The sequence below is a fragment of the Gracilinanus agilis genome, chromosome 1 (genome assembly GCF_016433145.1).
Source record: "Gracilinanus agilis isolate LMUSP501 chromosome 1, AgileGrace, whole genome shotgun sequence".
NCBI lineage: Eukaryota > Metazoa > Chordata > Mammalia > Didelphimorphia > Didelphidae > Gracilinanus > Gracilinanus agilis.
The window spans coordinates 349854520-349872626 of record NC_058130.1 but is presented as its reverse complement, the minus strand read 5'-3'; positions in this window follow the sequence as shown (position 1 = coordinate 349872626).

The window sequence follows — 18107 nt, the reverse complement described above, 5'->3', positions numbered from 1 at the left end:
ACATATAAAGTGTTATAGGGATAGGTAAGTAGCACAGTGGATAGAATGCCAGTCTTGGAGTTGAAAGGACTTGGGTTAAAATCTGGCCTCAGACACTTCCTAATTGTAGGACTCTGGGCAACTAACTTAACCCTGATTTCCTAACCCTTATCATTATTTTGCCTTGGAATTGATTCTAAGAGAGACAGTGAGGGTTTAAAAAAGTGTTATGAAGCATTATATAAACACCAGAATTCTTTTCTGTGCCCATTTTAGTATAGAAAGCTCCCAAATTCTAGGTTTTTGTTTTCCACAATGGCACATTCAGTGTGTAGCAGAGGTGAAACTAGAACCGAGGTCTTTCTGACTTTGAGGACAGCTATCTATCCATCTAGAATTACAAATACTCAACCTCAAACATTCATTGCCTAAATGAGTGCCTTACCCAGAGGTTTGCTCATCTCCCTAGTCTGGATCCAGTAAGACTTCCTCTTTATCACTGATGTCACCAGTGGTTCAAGCTCCTTGAGGAGGACAGGGACTGCTTCTCTGAGGCATTGTTTTGAGGTATTTGTGTCTCCAGTGCCTGGAATGTAATAGGTGATTCATAAATGCTTGCGAGCTTGATTAGATACAAAGCAGCTAAGAAACCTGAGTAGTGATCAGACAAGAAAGAGAAATTGTATTATAGAAGTAAATGGAGAAGGAGTTGGATAACAATATTGAGAGTTCAATATAGATTCAGGAGGATGAGGACCAAGAAAGGACCATTAGAATGGACAATTAAGAGATCGCAGGAAGCCTTGGAGGGCAGCTGGGTTAAAGCTGTGGATAAAATGCAGGACCTAGAGGCAAAGAGACTAGGTTCAAATCAAGCCAAGGAAATGGCAAATCGTGTCATTATCTTTCCAAGAAAAACCCAAATGGGGTTATAAAGAACAAAAAAGATACAGTAAGCATAAAGGTAAATAAACTTTAAATAAATAGAGGAGTTTTGGAAACAGATACACGATTAAAAAGAGTGAGGCAGGGAAAGAGTAGTGAGTGAAGAATTACCAATGTTGGGGTGGCCACTCTGGGTGAGTGAAACAAAACCAGGATCCATCCAAACTTGCTTTGTGGTCCCAGAGTCAGAGCCTGTGCCCTCACCTTTGCATTTTTGTTTGGGCTTGCATGGTGGTTGTTCTCCATAGCTTCTCCTCCAGACTTTGCTGCTTTCTGGGGAATGCTCACACCCTTCTTTTATAGGTTCTCTTATATTCTCTCTTTTTAAAAACCCTTACCTTGTGTCTTAGAATCAATACTTAGTACTGGTTCCCAAGAAAAAAAGTGGTAAGAACTAGGCAACTGGGGTTAAGTGACTTGCCCAGGGACACCCAGCTAGGAAGTGTCTCAGGACCCAGGGTTTCCTATCTATACCTGGCTCTCTATCCACTGTGCCACCTAGCTGCCCCTCTTATGTTCTCTTGATACTACATTTTTGTCTCTACAGTTTCTGCCCTTCCTTCCGTCATGATGAGGGCTAGTTTGTCTGGCAAAAAGTCTGTTCCCTGTTAGTCTAGGGCAGCGATGGGCAAACATTTTAAAGAGGGGGCCAAAGAAAGGAAATGCTGATCTGTCAGTCTGTTTCTAAGGCAACTCTTTTGAAGTTTCATTGTATTGTATCCTACTCATTGTATTTGTCAGATTAGGAATAATGTCACATGGCCAGATAGAACATTTCAGGGGGCCGCATCTGGCCCCTGGGCTGTAGTTTGCCCATCACTGGGCTAGGGTCAAGGTAAACTCCCAGGTTAATCATGAAGGGGAGAAATGTTGGTTGGAATTTTTGCCCGAACTGATAAATGTTCCTTTCCAGTGGCCTTCATTGCCAGGCAGCCTCAGGGATACTCCATTCCTTCTTCAAGGTAAGAAATTTTGTAGTCCTTTGAAAAATTAGCTACATTATACTTGACACCTGGGATTACACTTCAGAGCATCAAAATAAGCATCAGCTCTTAACACAATAAGGATGATCAACCCTGCAGCCCAGGTGATTATCTCAGAGCGAACATATACCAACAAATACATGCAGAAGAAAGAGCAAAATGGAGAACATCACTCGACAGGCCATCTCAAGAGACCTCAGGTGTAAAAGACACACAGGGCAGACATTCCCTGTGCACATGTTGTGGTACCACTCGAGGGGACAAAGAACACAAGCAAATGCTTGGAACAACAAACCAAAGGAAAAAAATAATAGTGTCAGTGGCCTTATTGATATGTGCCTGGATACAGTCTGTCTAGAATACAGATAAAATATATATACAGTAGCCTATCTTTATAGACAGTCATGTCTACCTACACACACACTGTAGCATATATACAAATAAACAAACCACAAAACTATCACTAGCTTCTTTGCTGAGGGGCCCCAAAGTCCCAGATACCCTACTAATAAATACAGAACCAGGAAAGAGGACACAAGGTTAAGACAAAACATGAGAAGTTTATGTCTTCTGATGATAATGATGAAAATGATGGCAATTGCTGGCACAGCACAGTAGATGGTTAGTCTCAGATTCCTTAAGGCACACACATACTGGCTTTGTGACTGAGGACTAAAGAATTAATCCCTAAATGCCTCTAGGCAGTTCTTGTAGTAAAAGGAAGTAGTAAAAGGAATAGTAGTAGTAGTGATAGTAGTAGAGGTAGAAGTAGCAGCAGAAGCAGTAAAATAGTATTAGCAGTAGTAATAATAGCAGTAAGTAGTAGTAGTAGTAGTAATTGTGATAATGAGATTAAATCTACCCTGCCCATCTTTAGATTTAATCACCAAAGGTGAAAACATCTTCACTTAACTCACAAGTTGGGTGCTCTGTGACCCACGTGTGCTAGAGTGAGTGACAATCAGAATTTACTGACTGCTTCCTGGGCAGTCCTAAAAAAAGCATCTTTTGTGATTGGACACACAAACTAAGAGGACGGCACAGAAAGTGATGCAAAAGAGACCCCTTTAGAAAGAGAGAGTTGAGTGAGCCAGAGGTCACTTCTTGTTCATTGCTGGGACCTGGAGAAGTGCTGGACCTGGGACCCTGAAACCTTGGTGAGACTGCTCTTAAATCTCTCTCTTAGAACTACACATGATGAGTGAAGAAGGCTGATTCCTTTAACCTCCCAGGAGGTACTAGCCTCCTGGAGGCTCCCTTGATTGGGAGAAGCCCTTGTGGCTAAACCCCTTGTTAATTGACTTTTAGGCTTTGGCTGGGCCTCTGGAGCCTTGCCAGAGTAAAGCACAGACTTGTATACAATCTCTTACTCTACCCTCTTTTCATCTCTCTACTTCCACTCTCTCCTATACTTTGTAAATAAATCACTAAAATCATTTTGGGGATTGATAATTATTCAATTCCCTGTCGACCTAACCTTTTAATATATTCAACCAAAACCCCCCTTTTTGCCCTTACATAATACTAGTAGTAGTAGCAGCAGCAGTAGTAGTGGTAGTAGCAATAGTAGTGGAAGTAGTAGCAGCAGCAGCAGAAGCAGAAAAATAGTTTTATCAGTAGTAATAATAGCAGCAGCAGCAGTAGTAGTAGCAGTAACAATAGTAGTAGTATTAGCAATAGTAGTAGTGGTAGTAGCAATAATAGTAGTAGTAGTAGTATTAACTATAGTAATAATAGCAGTAGAGTAATGGTGGTAGTAGCAATAGTAGAGGTAGTAGTAGCAGCAGTAGCAGTAAAATAGTATTAGCAGTAGTAATAATAGAAGTAGTAGCAGTATTAGTAGTAGTAGCAGCAGTAGTAGCAGTAATAAAAGTAGTAAAATTAGTGATGGTAGTAGAAATAATAGCAGTCGTAGTATTAGCTGTAGTAATAATAGCAGCAGTAGTAGTAGTTATAGTAGTTGTAGTAGTAGTATTAGCAGTAGTGGCACTGGTAGTATTAACAATAGTAGCACTAGTAATAGTAGCTGTAGTAATAGTGGTAGTAGTAGTTACCATTTATGTAATGTCAACTATGTGCCAGGCATTGTGCTAAGCACTTTAGGAATATGATTTTATTTTATCCTGAACAAGTCTTTGAGGTAAATGCTGTGTTAATTACAGAGGCTGATCTGCATGATAGATGGAGTTTCCAGCTAGTAATTCTCCATACTGATGGAGTCACAGGGGCAGAGTAAAAAAAAAAAAAAGGAACATCTGGCATTTATAAAAGCATTTTGAGATTTGTAGAGCATTTTACATGTATTATGGCATTCAATTATTTACAATTCTAACCCTGTGAGGTAGGTACTATTATGATTCCTAATTTGCATACAGATGAGGAAACTGAGGCTGAGAGGAATTAAAGTGCCTTGCACAACTAATAATTATCTGAACCAAGATCCCAATGTAGGTGTTCCTGACTTCAAGTCTGGTGGTAATGGCACTGATATGGTTAGGCATCAACCACTGGCTTGATTTGCCAGAGGAGCTTGAAGACTTTGTTGTTGTTTTGTCTTTTCAGTTGTGCCTGACTCTTCATGACCCCATTTGGGGTTTTCTTGGCAAAGATAATGGGGTGGTTTGCCATTTCCTCTCCAGCTCACTTGCCAGGTGAGGAAAGTGTGGCAAACAGGGTTGAGTGACTTGCCTAAGGTCACTAGAATCTTCCCTGAAGGTCTTAAAAAATAGGAAAGCTCCAGGCTCTGTCTTGGATGGGGTAGTTTAGCTGACCTTACTAAGTCCCTTCTAACTCTGGGCTCTGATCCTGTGACCTTTATTGTCCTTCTAGGGTAGGCTGGATCTTCAATGTCTCTTATTTCTAGCCACTGTCAGCATTTCAAGATTTCTTCTTGGGGGAGATTTTGTCTGGCTCAGAATGATTTTCAGAGATTTGTGCAGAGGGACCCTAGGACTGACCTGTGTAATGAAAGGTTCTTTTCCTTGACAGCCAAGTCAGGCTATCATCAGCTGTGTTTCATTTGATGCACGGCTTCTGATGAAAACAGAACAGTCTGGGTCACAGTGTTATTAATACCTGCACTTAGAGCTGCCAAGTGTCTACAAGTGAAACAAAATGACATGCCCTTCACTTGTACTTGGAGGACAAGGAAACAGGGGTGGGACTTGGATTGAAGCCAGTATTGCCAACAGCTGAGAAACTAATTAGAATTGAGGTAGATAAAAAGGTAGCTAGATATTGATCTCCCTACAGTAGATTAAAGTTGTGCTCCACATACAATTAACTGCTTATGTGGACATCTCTGTTTGTAGGGGTCAGAGATCTATATGCGGCATTTGGCAGCACCTCAGTCCAACGATAGAGACAAATTTTAAACTATTATTTTAAGAATCATTCCTTGTAGGCTTAGAGATGTGAGGTGTTGGGTTCGAATGTGGCCTCGGACATTTAGCTATGTGACCTTGGACAGATCACTTAATCCCCATTGCCTAGCCCTTACCACTCTTCTGCCTTGGAACCAATGCATTGATTTTAAGATAGAAAGTAAGGGTTAAAAAAAAGAATGGTTCCCTGTTAGGAGACTGAAAAAGGTATACATTGATGGTTTAGGTTTGCTGCCCTGGTACTTTAAGAGTCATAAATCATGGGATAATAGATTTAGAATTGGAAGGGACTTTTGAGACCATCAAATCCATGACTCCTATTTTGCAGATAGGTAGACTGAGGCACAAAGAAGTTAAGTGACTTGCTCAGAGTCACACTGATAGATAGTAAATATCTGGGAAATAATTAACTTTGATGGACTTTTGGACTGTAAACTCTGAGGGTCTTCAACTCTATTCTCCTTGGCACTATTGAGTCCTCAGAAACCTGTTGTAACTCCTCTTTGGAAATACCCTTGAAGGACCTTAATTATATTTCTGATGTTGGCTCAACCTTCCTCCTCCCCATTTTGGTGTGTTCCCCTCAATGTCAACCACCAATTACAGTTAATATTTCCCCAATATCATTGGAAAGTGTGATTTGATTAACCCATTTGTGAAAGGGAGTAATGCATAATAAGGCTAGAAATTTAAATTGGAGTCAGGTTGTGATGAGTGTTATATGCCAAGCAGAGGAGTTGGTATTTGATCCTCGAGGTAATGGGGAGCCACCAGAGATTATTGAGGTAGAGAGTGACATGATCATATTTGTGCTTTTCTTCTCCACATATAAACCTTTGCTCACATTGTTGCTTACCTTCTCTGGCTTCCCTGTACACATATAGACACACATTCTTGAATGTTTAATATTTAATGAATACCAACCCACCCTTTAAAACCCAACTAAAATATTATCTCTTCTAGGAAATCTCCTGGAAGAGTCTTCTTTTCCCATTTCCCCCCAGTGTTTGAATCTCACAGAGCATCTCCTCCTACCTCTAAAATGTAGGAGTGGGGTGGAATAGGGCTAGCCAATGAAATCCCAATCCTTAGGAATAGATACACCTTGCTCTACCTGCTATAATCCCCTATGTGTAGGCTAGAAGAAAACCTGCTCAATTGGGAAGTGCCCAATAACTTGGAATGGTGGGTTCCAGTTCTGTTCTTTGCTTGCTGCCATTCTTGTCTTCAGGTGGCTCAATATGGGTATTGGCCTTGGGTCCTGTCTCTGTCTTTTCATTTTATAATCCCCAATTAAGAGTTGGCTTCATTCTCTTCTGACACCCCGAGAGGCCCTGGCTGGATGTTTGAGATGGTCATAGATCTCCGAGAAGGTCTTTTAGATAGTGTTGACTGGATATTGGACTGTCCTCAGCAGGACCAGACCCTGTTTCCTGTCATGGCTTCAATAGGTGCATTGGCTTGGGTATTTGTGGGGACCATGAAGACAAACACCACCCATCCAGTTATCACTGGTGATCTATTGAGGACTAATTCTACTCCTTCTGTCCACCCCTACTTCTCCAAGAGGCCAAGGATGAAAGTTGACTGGGATTAGACCCCATTTACCTAAGATCAGGCTGATTTTGAGGCTCACTGGTCTGTCTTCTTCTGCAATCCTCTTGGATGGACAGAAGAGCTTTACTGGTGTTTCCCTTTGGTCTTATTGATCATTATTTTTTTCTGGTACCCTTCTAAGACTCTGTGGGGTTGTTTTCTGTGAGAATGTCAGAACCAGGTGCCTTTAGTTCTGTTTTTGCAGCTCCAACCAAAGAGACTGTCATTTGCCATACGGTTGGCAGACTGAAACCAGTTACAGTATGCCTGACAATGCTCCCAATATATCATGACACTTTCTAGCCTCTTCCTCAAGGGGAATAGCATCAGTCAAGTAAACTGATGCCCTCTGCACATCCTCATACGGACTGGGCTTATGACCAGTTTCCTGTTATACCATCTTCACTGGAAGTCTGATAAGGTTTTATCTGTCTAGGATGCAATTGTGTATGTTGAATTGTGCAAAGAGAAAGACACGACCTCCTTAGGTTAATGCCTTTTGTTCCTAGATTTAGGGACAGAAGGGAACCCGATGGGCATCTAGTCGAACTACTTCATTTTGCAAAGGAGGAAACTGAGGCCTAGAGGAGTCAATGACTTAACCAAGTCCCCAGAAGAATGAAGAGGCATAGTTTGAGATTCAGTCCTAGTTCCTTTGATGCTGAATCCAGCATTATATTATATCCTACTCTAGGGGCACTTGGCAGACCCTTAGAATTCATAGGTACAATTCAAACTAGAATTGCCATTGAATCTTTTTCACTTACTTTCAAATCTTTCCAAAACATCAGTGATAAGCCCCCCATGGGTGAAGAGAATGACTTGATAATACCTTGCCTTGGTATAGGACTTGATGCCATTCAAAGTACTTTTTACACATTACCTCATTTGATCTATGTAGTAGACCCACAGTGGTACCTGAGGGTAGATGATGTTATTATACTCATTTTACAGTAAAAAAAAATCACAGACAGAGAGATACTACATATGTTGACCAAGGTCAAATACAAAGGTATTGTCAGAGACAAGACTGGGACCCTAGAATATCCTGAAACTCCAGTCCAGAACTCTTTGTTAGCAATCTTAAACACAGTAGTTATAATAAAAAATAATTATGGTAGTAATAGATAATATTTATATAGGTCATAATGGCTTTTCAACACACTTTATATATGTTATCTCATTTAATAAATGTTTGTTGAATTTCCCTTCATTATAATCCAACCCTTGAGGCAGGTCATAGGCAAAATTGTGAAGTAAGCAAAATTCAACTTCCTAGTTTTGCCTCATTAGCTCATAGAGAGTCAGTGCAATGTATAGAATACCAGACCTAGAGGAGGGAAGATTCATCTTCAGAGTTCAAATTCAGCCTTAGACATTTACTAGCTGTGTGATCCTGAGCAAGTCATGTAACTCTGCCTCAGTTTCCTCCTCTGCCAAGTGATTTGGAGAAGAAAATGGCACACTTGTCTCGTATCTTTGCCAAGAAAACCCCAAATGGTGTCTCAAAGAGTTGGGCACAACTGAAAAATGACTGAACAAAAGAAATATGCTAGGCATTAAATTAAGCACCGTGGATACAAGTACATAGAAAATCCTATTCCCTGCTCTCAAGGAGCTTATATTCTAATGGGAAAAGACAACACACAAAGAATTGAAAGGTCATGGGGAAATGAAGGTATCCCAGCTATGGAGAGAAGGGGCATGATGGTTTTGAAATCCATAAAACCTAAGCCTCTTCCCAAAATGGAGGCTCCAGAGGAATTCACTAGTGGAGGTTGAGGGTGGGCCTTGTGGAGTAATATTCCAGTGTGAACAGGCAGCAAAGATGATAGGATGTTTTGAGCAAGGAGAGTTCAAACACTGAGGGAATTTCCAGGACAAAGCATCAGTAGAGAAAGTCTAGAAAGTCAGGAACTGAGCTGGAAGGGGAGAGTTTGGGGACATGTCCATATGAGCGTACCCATGACCTCTGAAATCCTATCATGTTGGTAATTACATATTCTGCCTGTGTTTAAGTCCAACTTTTTCTCCTGTCAGGAATGCATTTGGAGGAAGAAGAGATTTGAAGAAAAGGTAGAAGTAATAGTAATTATGATTATATAGGTAACAGAATCTACCATGCTAGGGAAGGACAACCACTCAGAACTATGGGATCCAGTAAAAACCAGCAGTCTAAATTATGGTCAGTAATTATTATTACCTATTATTCTAGGATTCAGTCAGCCCACAGGAAAATGTGTATAGAAAGAAGATCTAAGAGGCTACCAAGTGGCTCCGTGGCCAAAGTACCAAGTATGGAGCCAGGAGGATCTGAGTTCAAATCTTGTCTCAGACACTTCCTAGCTGTGTGACCCTGGGCGAGTCACATAATCCCATTTGCTTAGCCCTTGCCCTTCTGCTCTAGATTGTTACTAGGACAGAAAGTAAGGGTTGAAAGAAAAAAGAAAGTAGATCTGAATCCAAGAGATCTGTCAAAGGCTGGGATGATGGATAGATTTTAGGGATTCAGTAAACTTGGATTTGGGGGAGAGGAAATATGATAAAGGTATTTCAACATAATTAGTTTCCTTTGTAATCCTGTATATTTTATTTTATATGTTTAAAAACATTATTCTGAGGAGGAGGCCGCAGATTTCATGATATTGCCAAAGGGGTCCATGCCTCCTCCAAAAAGTTCAAGAACTCTTGGTATAAGGGGAAAAGATCTAAAGTCAAAAGGCCCTGGATTTGGGACCAGATGATTTGGGTTCAAATGGCATGTCTTCCACTTACTCCCTGGGAGATCTTGAGTGAGATATTTCATTTATCTGGACCTTAGTTTCCTCATTTGTAAAATGAAACTGACTACATGGAGTCTAAGGTCCTATGATTCTGTTACTCAGCAGCAGTACCAGGCAAGGACACTTTTAGGGAAAAGAGGGTACCCCTTTGGTTCACATTCAGTTTTTGGAATGAAGAGAATCACTGGCGAGTCATTAATAAAGAGAAGTTTATTTAGCCATAGCATAGAAAGGAAAATCAACAAAGATACTCCAATTTTGGGGTAGACAAAGCCCCCCCATCTCCATATGGAAACACATATGGTCAGCAGAACAGGATGTGGTGACTCCCTTGATTTGGGGACATCTGCCAAATCTGCAGGGTCTTGACTCCATTTGAGTGGGCATTTTCATGTCCTTAGGTGACCAGAAAACTGTGCCAATATAGCCAAAGGCTAACAGGAAGCTGTGTCAAGGGAGGCACAACTTGGTCCATAATTCACTAGGCTAATCAAGCCCCAGCACAGCTTTGTCACCTTTTGAGAAAAAAAAAAAATTAGCCTAATTTATATGGCAGAAGGAATTAGGATGGTTAGGAGATTGCTCTCACCACAGACACAGAAAGGAAAGTGAGAGCAGGATGGGACCATAGAAGCCCCCTAACTCTTTCCTTCTTTAGCCTGTCCCACTTAAATAGCTCTACTCCCACCTTCTCCACCCCAGAACTCAGATGACTGCTTCCATTCCCTGACTCCCAGAGAACTTTCATTTCCCTAGGGATAGAGCTTTAGATATGGATAAATTGCCTTTCTGTTTAATTCACCCCAAAATGAGGCTGAGATTTTTTCAAAAGTACCTTCCTGATTAACTGAGAGAAGCAATAAAGCAAAATGAAAAAAAAAAAAGACAAAAGCTTAGAAGTGGAGAAAGTTTTTAGATTGTGGCACTTTTACCTTAGAGAAAATGATGACTTGGTCATAGACTGGTAAGGCTGGTACATATTACAGGGAACCTGGTTCCTATTTGTTAATCATCTCAGCTCTGTCTTGGGAACCCCACTCAAAAATCCCTTCTTGGGGCAACAAGGTAGCAGGGTGGATAGCACCAGGCCTGGAGTCAGGAGGACCTGTATTCAAATCTGAGCTTAGACACTTCCTAGCTGTGTGGCCCTGGGCAAGTCACTTCATCCTGGTTGCCTTGCTCTCGGCACTCTTCTGTCTTAGAATAAAAACTAAGACAGAAGGTAAGGATTCTTTAAAAAAAAAAGATCCCTTTCTATTCCTTGGATATTTAATCTTCTTGTTTCCTCTATGGGCTCCTCTGACTGCCAAGAAAGATGTTCAATTACACAACAATTCAAAAGGCTATTATTAAGTACCTCCTGTGTGCCGAGTATTGTATTAGGCACTAGAAATATAAAGGCAAAGATGAAGCAGTTCTGCCATCAGAAACCACTTTTTCTCTACTCCCAAGTATAACAGCCCTCACTTCCTCAATGTTTCAAACCTGAGCAGGCACTTTTAAAAAAATTAATTAATTTTAAAAAATTAAATTTTATTTTGGTGGATGTTGCAAGCTCCCAAGGGCCTCACATTAGAGATTTATGCCTGTTTGGCAGCCCACATTGCTCTCAGTTCAGAAAAGCATCCTGTTACCTGATATTACAGGAGCCAAAGAGTTGGAGAGAGCCCATGAAGGCCAGAGCTACATTTTGTTTGGCCTGCCATCATCCTGGAAATCTAAGGCATTCACTTTCCTAGGGGTTCTCTGTCATTCTCATAGCAATTGGGGGTCATGACTTTGTGAGAAAAAGAACTGAATCAATGAAGAAATAAATGGCTGGCATGGGTGGCCTTGACTCTTTAGTCAAAATGGGTTACCCAAGAGAAACAAGGATTGCCCTTGTGCTCCTTGCCAAAGAACAATACCAGCTTCTCAGGAGGGTATTCTGGGGGTGTCCCGTTTCCCCCTTTACTCAATCCTCTGTTCATTGAAGACTATATCAGAGAAGGGACATATATAATCCAGACAGTTCTACATTAGATTCCCAAGGCTGCCATTGTTGGAGGAGACCTTGCTCCAGGAGTGGAAAGCAGGCTAAGCAAAGAGATATGCAGCACAGAGACAGAATCTCATATCATCCCTCCAATCATCATTTGTTCCATGTGGGAGGCTCAATAGCAAGCTGAAGTGCAACTTGGACCAATGCCAACAGAATCTCTTCAAATAATCCTGCACGACAACCACACAAAGGATCTTCATATGCAGTGGAGGAAGGATACAGTAGGATATATTTTTTTAACTCTCACCTTCTGTCTTAGAACCAATATTGGTTCTAAGGCAAAAGAGCAATAAGGACTAAGCAATGGGGCTTAAGTGACTTGCCCAGGGTCATACAGATTTGAGCCCAGGCCCTCTAATCTCTAGGCCTGGCTCTCAATCCACTGAACTACCTCGTTGTCCCCCATGTAGGATATTTTTTAACATAGCTTTTTAGAAATGTTCTAATTGTGGGGTTGGAAAAGACTTTTGAGAGTCTTTTGAGGCAGAACCAGGCCTGGAAAAGGGAGGTTCAAATGTGGCCTCAGACCCTTCCTAACCATGTGTCCTTGGGCAAGTCACTTAACCCCAATTGCCTAGCCCTTATCACTCTTCTGCCTTGGAAATTGATACTTAGTATCAATTGTAAGATAGAAAATAAGACTTTAGAAAAAAAAATTGCAGAGTCCCTTGGACAGCAAGGAGATCACAATGGAAATTAATTCAGATTCTTCCCTGGAAGGTCAAATACTGAAGCTGAAGCTTAAATACTTTGGCCTCATATTGAGAAGACAGGACACGTTGGAAAAGAGCCTGATGTTGGGAAAGATTGAAGGCAAAAGGAGAAGGGCATGGCAGAGAAGGGGATGGATAGATAGTGTCATGGAAATAACAAACGTGAACTTAGACATCAAGAAATATTGGAGAAGAAAAGAACGTGGTATATTATGATTCATGGGGTCACAACGAGTTGGACACAAAGGAACATCAATTCTTTCATAAAGCTTAAAATGTTTGTTCTTGATAGCACATTGCCATTTAAAATGTTTATTAATACATTTTATACTGACATCATAGTCACTTAAAGATACAGCATCCCTTCCTCTAATGAGCCTTCCCTTGTAGGGGGAAAAACTCAAATAAGCAAAACCAACCAAGCAGTGCAGAGATCTTATCTGACAATTTGGGTAGCACCCCTGTCCTGTGCTCTCCCCCCCAACTAAACAGATTCAGATCTGGAAGAAAATGGAGAAAACATTGTAGTCCAATCCCTTCATTTTACAGCTAAGGGGACTGAGGTCCAGAGCTGTTAGGAGATTTGTCCAGGTTGGGCACAGAGCTGGGATTCCAGTTCATATTCTTTGACTCCTCACCCCAAAGCTCTTTCCATCAAATCTGGCTGGTGTATTTTTATCCTCTCTTGTCATTCCAATGACCAAGTATTCCCTTACCTTTTAATGTTGTGATATTTACTTATCATAATAACCCAGATTCAGGGACCTAAGGGGACCTCAGCAGCCACCTAGTCTCACCTTCTCATATTTCTGGTCCTGCTTACTTCATCCTGCATCATCTCAGACATGCCTTTCAGCATTTGTTTCTCTGAATTCCTCACAGCTGTTGCTCCTTTCCGTGATATTCCATTACATTACTGGGCCATAGTTTGTTTATCTGTTTCCTAAACAATGGGCACAATAATTGTTGGCTTTGGTAGTTATATTTGTGGTGTCATGCTGTTTGTGTTCCATAGAGGACTTGGGGTATCTGGGGATAGGTAAGGGTAATCTTCAGACTTTGCTTTGGACACACACACACACACACACACACACACACACACACACACACACACATGCCTGATTTCATCTCACTAGAATTGGACTAGAATCTAGTCCATCCATTGGGACTCCAGCCTTAGAGGCAGTAAAAAGGCTCAGTAGATAGAGCACCAGGTCTGGAATCAGGAGATTCTGGATTCAAATCTGATCTCAAATTCCTAGCTGGATGACCTGGGGTAAGTTACTTAACTCAATTTGCCTAGCCCTTGCTCCTCTATCTTAGACTTGTTACTAGGACAGAAAGAAAATGTTAAAAAAAACCAAAACTCCAGCCAAGAAGAATTCACAACAGAGAATATAGGCAATAATCTGGGGTCCGGGAGGACCATAGGATTGGGCTGTCCTCTAAAGCACTAATTAACCCTCTCCAAGGGAAACTGTGAAGTAGTATCATGGATAGAAAGTTAGCCAGAAGACCTTCAGGTCCCTCCTCTGACACACACTGACTCTATGACCTTGGGCCAGTTAAGTCATTCATTGGTGTATTGGATGGAGAATGCTGGGCCTGAGTAAGGAAGATCTGAGTCTAAATCTTGCCTCAGACACTTATGAACTGTATATCCCTGGGCAAGTCACTTCACCTCAGTTAGGTTTGCCTTCCTCTTCTCAAATGAAAATGAGGATAATAATAGAAGATTTATTCTTTTTTTAAAAAACTCTTACCTCCCATGTCAGAATCAGTACTGTGTATTCATTCTTCAGCAGGAGAGTGTTAAGGGATGGGTGATTGGGATTAAGTGACTTGCCCAGGGTCACATAGTTAGGAAGTGTCTAAGGTCATATTTGAACCCCAGTCCTAACCTGGCTCTCAATCCACTAAGCTAACTAGATGTCCCTCAAAATTAGTACTTAGTATTGTGCCATTTTAATGTCTAAATAATGCTCTGACTGTATTATTTGATTTATAATACTGCTCTGTAACACTATTTTTCAAAGCTTTCCCCTTATTCCTTTGTCCTGACAATCCCTGGAATGCCCTCATATTCCCTGCTCCAGAGCAGCTTCTAAAATTGGGATAATTAAGATTGAATATATAAACTCCATCCTATCTAGTAAACAAAAACTAGTTTTGGCTGAGTGTGTCTAGAGGCACAAGGCCATGTCCTTGTCTTTTCCACACTAAAATGAATAGATGACCATCTTGAATGGAATTCAATTCAATTCCAAAGATATTTATTAAATCAGTTAATAATAAGCATTTATTGGGGCAGCCAAGTGGCTCAGTGGATAGAGAACCAGGCTTAGAGAGGGGAAGCCCTGCATTCAAATGTAACTTCAGATACTTCCTAGCTGTGTGACCCTGGAAAAATCACTTAACTCCCTATTGTCTAGCCCTTACTCCTTTTCTGTCTTGGAACTAATGCACAGTATTGATTCTAAGACAGAAAGGTAAGGATTTTTTATTTTTTATTATTTTTATTTTTTTAAACCCTTACCTTCCATCTTGGAGTCAATACTGTGTATTGGCTCCAAGGCAGAAGAGTGGTAAGGGCTAGGCAATGGGGTGTTAAGTGGCTTGCCTAGGGTCACACAACTGTGAAGTGCCTGAGGCCAGATTTGAACCTAGGACTTCCCAGGCTCTCAATCCACTGAACTACCCAGCTGCACCTTAGTAAGGGGTTTGTTTTTGTTGTTTTTTTTTTTAAAGATGAAAGTCAACCTTGGCCAGGCCTAATCTGATTTCTCCATTTAAGTTGGCAAGGATATTGGAATTCTGTGATGAGGCATGTAACCTTTCCCATCATCATGAGGGGATCAGGGAGGAAATGGAAAATATTAGCCCACTTCCTCCTTTGGTATCCACTAATTAGAGATGTTGTGGTGGGCTGTCTAGGAGAGAGCTGAATAATTAACTTCCAAAATGGTATTTAATGACTCAAGATTCTGAATGAATTGTCTTTGATCACCGAGATTGTAGACCAATTAACTTTTTGGTTATTGCTAGTCTAATCAATGAATTGATTTTTCTTACCCAGTACCCAGAGTCTTGGAATTTTCACTCATCACAATTGCATTTATCTTCCAGGACTGTTGTGAAGATATTACAATGAGATGCTATTTGTAAAACCCTTAGAGCCATGCCTGGCACAAGGTGTTTAATCACCTTTCCTTTCTTCCCCTTGGCAGTTCTCTAAAACAGAGTCTCAGAGAAATTGTAGATGTTCACTGGGAAAGGGAATTTCCCTTCCTCCCGCCCTCCCCCCCCCCCCCCAGGAGTCCCTGATGTTAATGAAATTCCAGGTCCTATCCCTAACTATGTCCTATTCACTCTCTGAATCTGACAGCACACACTGGCTTCTCCAACATCCAGCACTGCATTCATTCACTCCAAGGTTTATTAAATCATTAAGTCATGCCTCAGGGAATTGAGTACATCCTGAACTCTGGGATTCTCACTCTATGATCTTTCTCTAACTAAGATGTGTGGTATCAAGAGCATGGTTATTTTATGACACCGCCATCACCACGGTGACAGTAACTAAGTCTCTCTCCAGCCCAATTTATTTTGCATAGATTAGTATTCTGCCATTAATTGCATTTTGTGAATATTTATCTTTTTTTTTCCCACCTAAAAGTGAGAGAGTTGCTTTTAGAATAAAGAACGGTGCAGCCTGTTCTGTTCTGTGCCCTATGGGCCCAAAGCACGGAGCCCCCAGAAGGGGAAACGTGGGTGTCGAGTGAGGAGGAAGCGCTCCCCTCTGCCCAGCTTGTGGTCTCCTCTCCTGGGGCTTAATTACTGCATTCCCACATTTTTCAGCTTGAAAGTGGCTCAGGCAGGGCACAGGCCTTTGCTTCATTTGGCCCTTTCAGTCTTGGCTCCCCTTTGAAGGGGAGCTCTGGGTGCTCAGTCCCAGGAAAGACACACACACCAGCCAACCCTCTCCCACCTGCCCTCCCCAGGAGCAGGTCCCAGAAGCCTCTTCCCATCTGCCACTCTGTCTTGATTTTAATGAAAGCTGTCCATGTGTCCCAGCTCACTCATAATTATCCAGGCTCCCATCCTGGCCATCCTGGCCCGCTGACTGACAGTTCTGTTTTATGACCCTCAGGTTGGTGGGAGGATCTTTTTACAGCCACTTGCAACCCTCACCCTGCCACCCTTCGATCTGGGCTCCCATTCTTGCTGATCATTTGTTTCTGCAAACACTTGGGTATTAATTGCCTGCGTGGTTCCCTACTTCCAACCAAAACACAGGCCTGCCTTCACACACCTCCTCACAATATGGGTAGCTTGGCGTTTGCAAACTTTATTCATTTGGAGAGTTGCCCCTTGACAAACTCCACTGGTCAGAAGTGGGAACGGACTGGGTTTCTGTTCCAGGTTAGCTGCTGGAAAGCTCATTTCCCCCTTTCCAGACTCTGATAGCTTTATTCCCATAGGTGCTGTTGTCTTTTTTGCTCTTGTCACTGTGGTTATTACTGTGGATTTGACAACTATGTATAATTTGGGTATAGAGGGAGAGTTGGTGGCGGAAGTAGGAGGGTGCATTATCTGCTCTGGGAAGTCTTTAACAGTCTGTCCAATAAAAAGTGAGTCTTGAATATATCTCCCTCTTATGACTCCACCAAAAAAAAATGTTTAGCACTGAAGCCTAGACTAATGCTATTTTGGTTGGAGTTTCTTAGTCTTTTTCTTTCATTCTGATACTTTTATTTTTTACTGGACTTTCATCAATGTAGGGAGCTCCCCTCAGAATCTCCATCTACCAATGCAGACACACACCTTCTCCCCAATATATAGTCTTAAGAGAGTTGCCCAAAGCACTGACTTTTAGAAATTTTAACTTTATTTTTTCCCCAATTACAGGGAAAAAACAATTTCTAGCATTTTTCAAAGAATATCAAGTCTCAAATTCTCTCCCTCCTTCTCTTCCCTCCTCTCAACTCTCCCTCATCCTGCTGAGATGGTAAGCTATAGATTTTACATGTACAATCATGTAAAACATTTCTTTCTACATTAATCCTTTTATGAAATGCAACAAAAAATTAAGAAATAAAGTAAAAAAAGCTTGTTTTGGTCTGGATTCAGACTCCATCAATTCTTTCTCTGGAAGCAGATGGCATTTTTTTTATTATAAGCCTTTGGAATTGTTTTGGATCATTATATTGCTGAGAATGGCTGTTATTCATAATTGTTCATTGTACAGTATTTTTGTCACCATGCACAAAGTTCTTATGGTTCTACTTATTTTATTCTGTCTCAGTTTAGGTCAAGTCCTTCCAGTTTTCTTCTAAGCTCTTACTGCTCATCATTTGTTATAGCACAATAGTATCCATTATAATCATACATTGTACTTTACTCAGTCACTAGTCTCCAATTGATGGATATCCTCTTATTTTCTGATTCTTTGCCTTCAGACCAAAAGAGCTGCTTTAAATATTTTTGTATATATAGGTGCTTCCCATTTTTGTTTTTTAGCTCTATGGGATTCAAATCTAGTAATGGTATCATTGGGTCAAAGGGTATGTACTGTTTTATAGCCCTTTAAGAAGAGGTCCAAATTGCTTTCCAGAAAAAAAGAATCAGTTCATAACTCCCCCAACTGTGCATTAGTGTCTCAATTTTCTCATACTATGTATTGG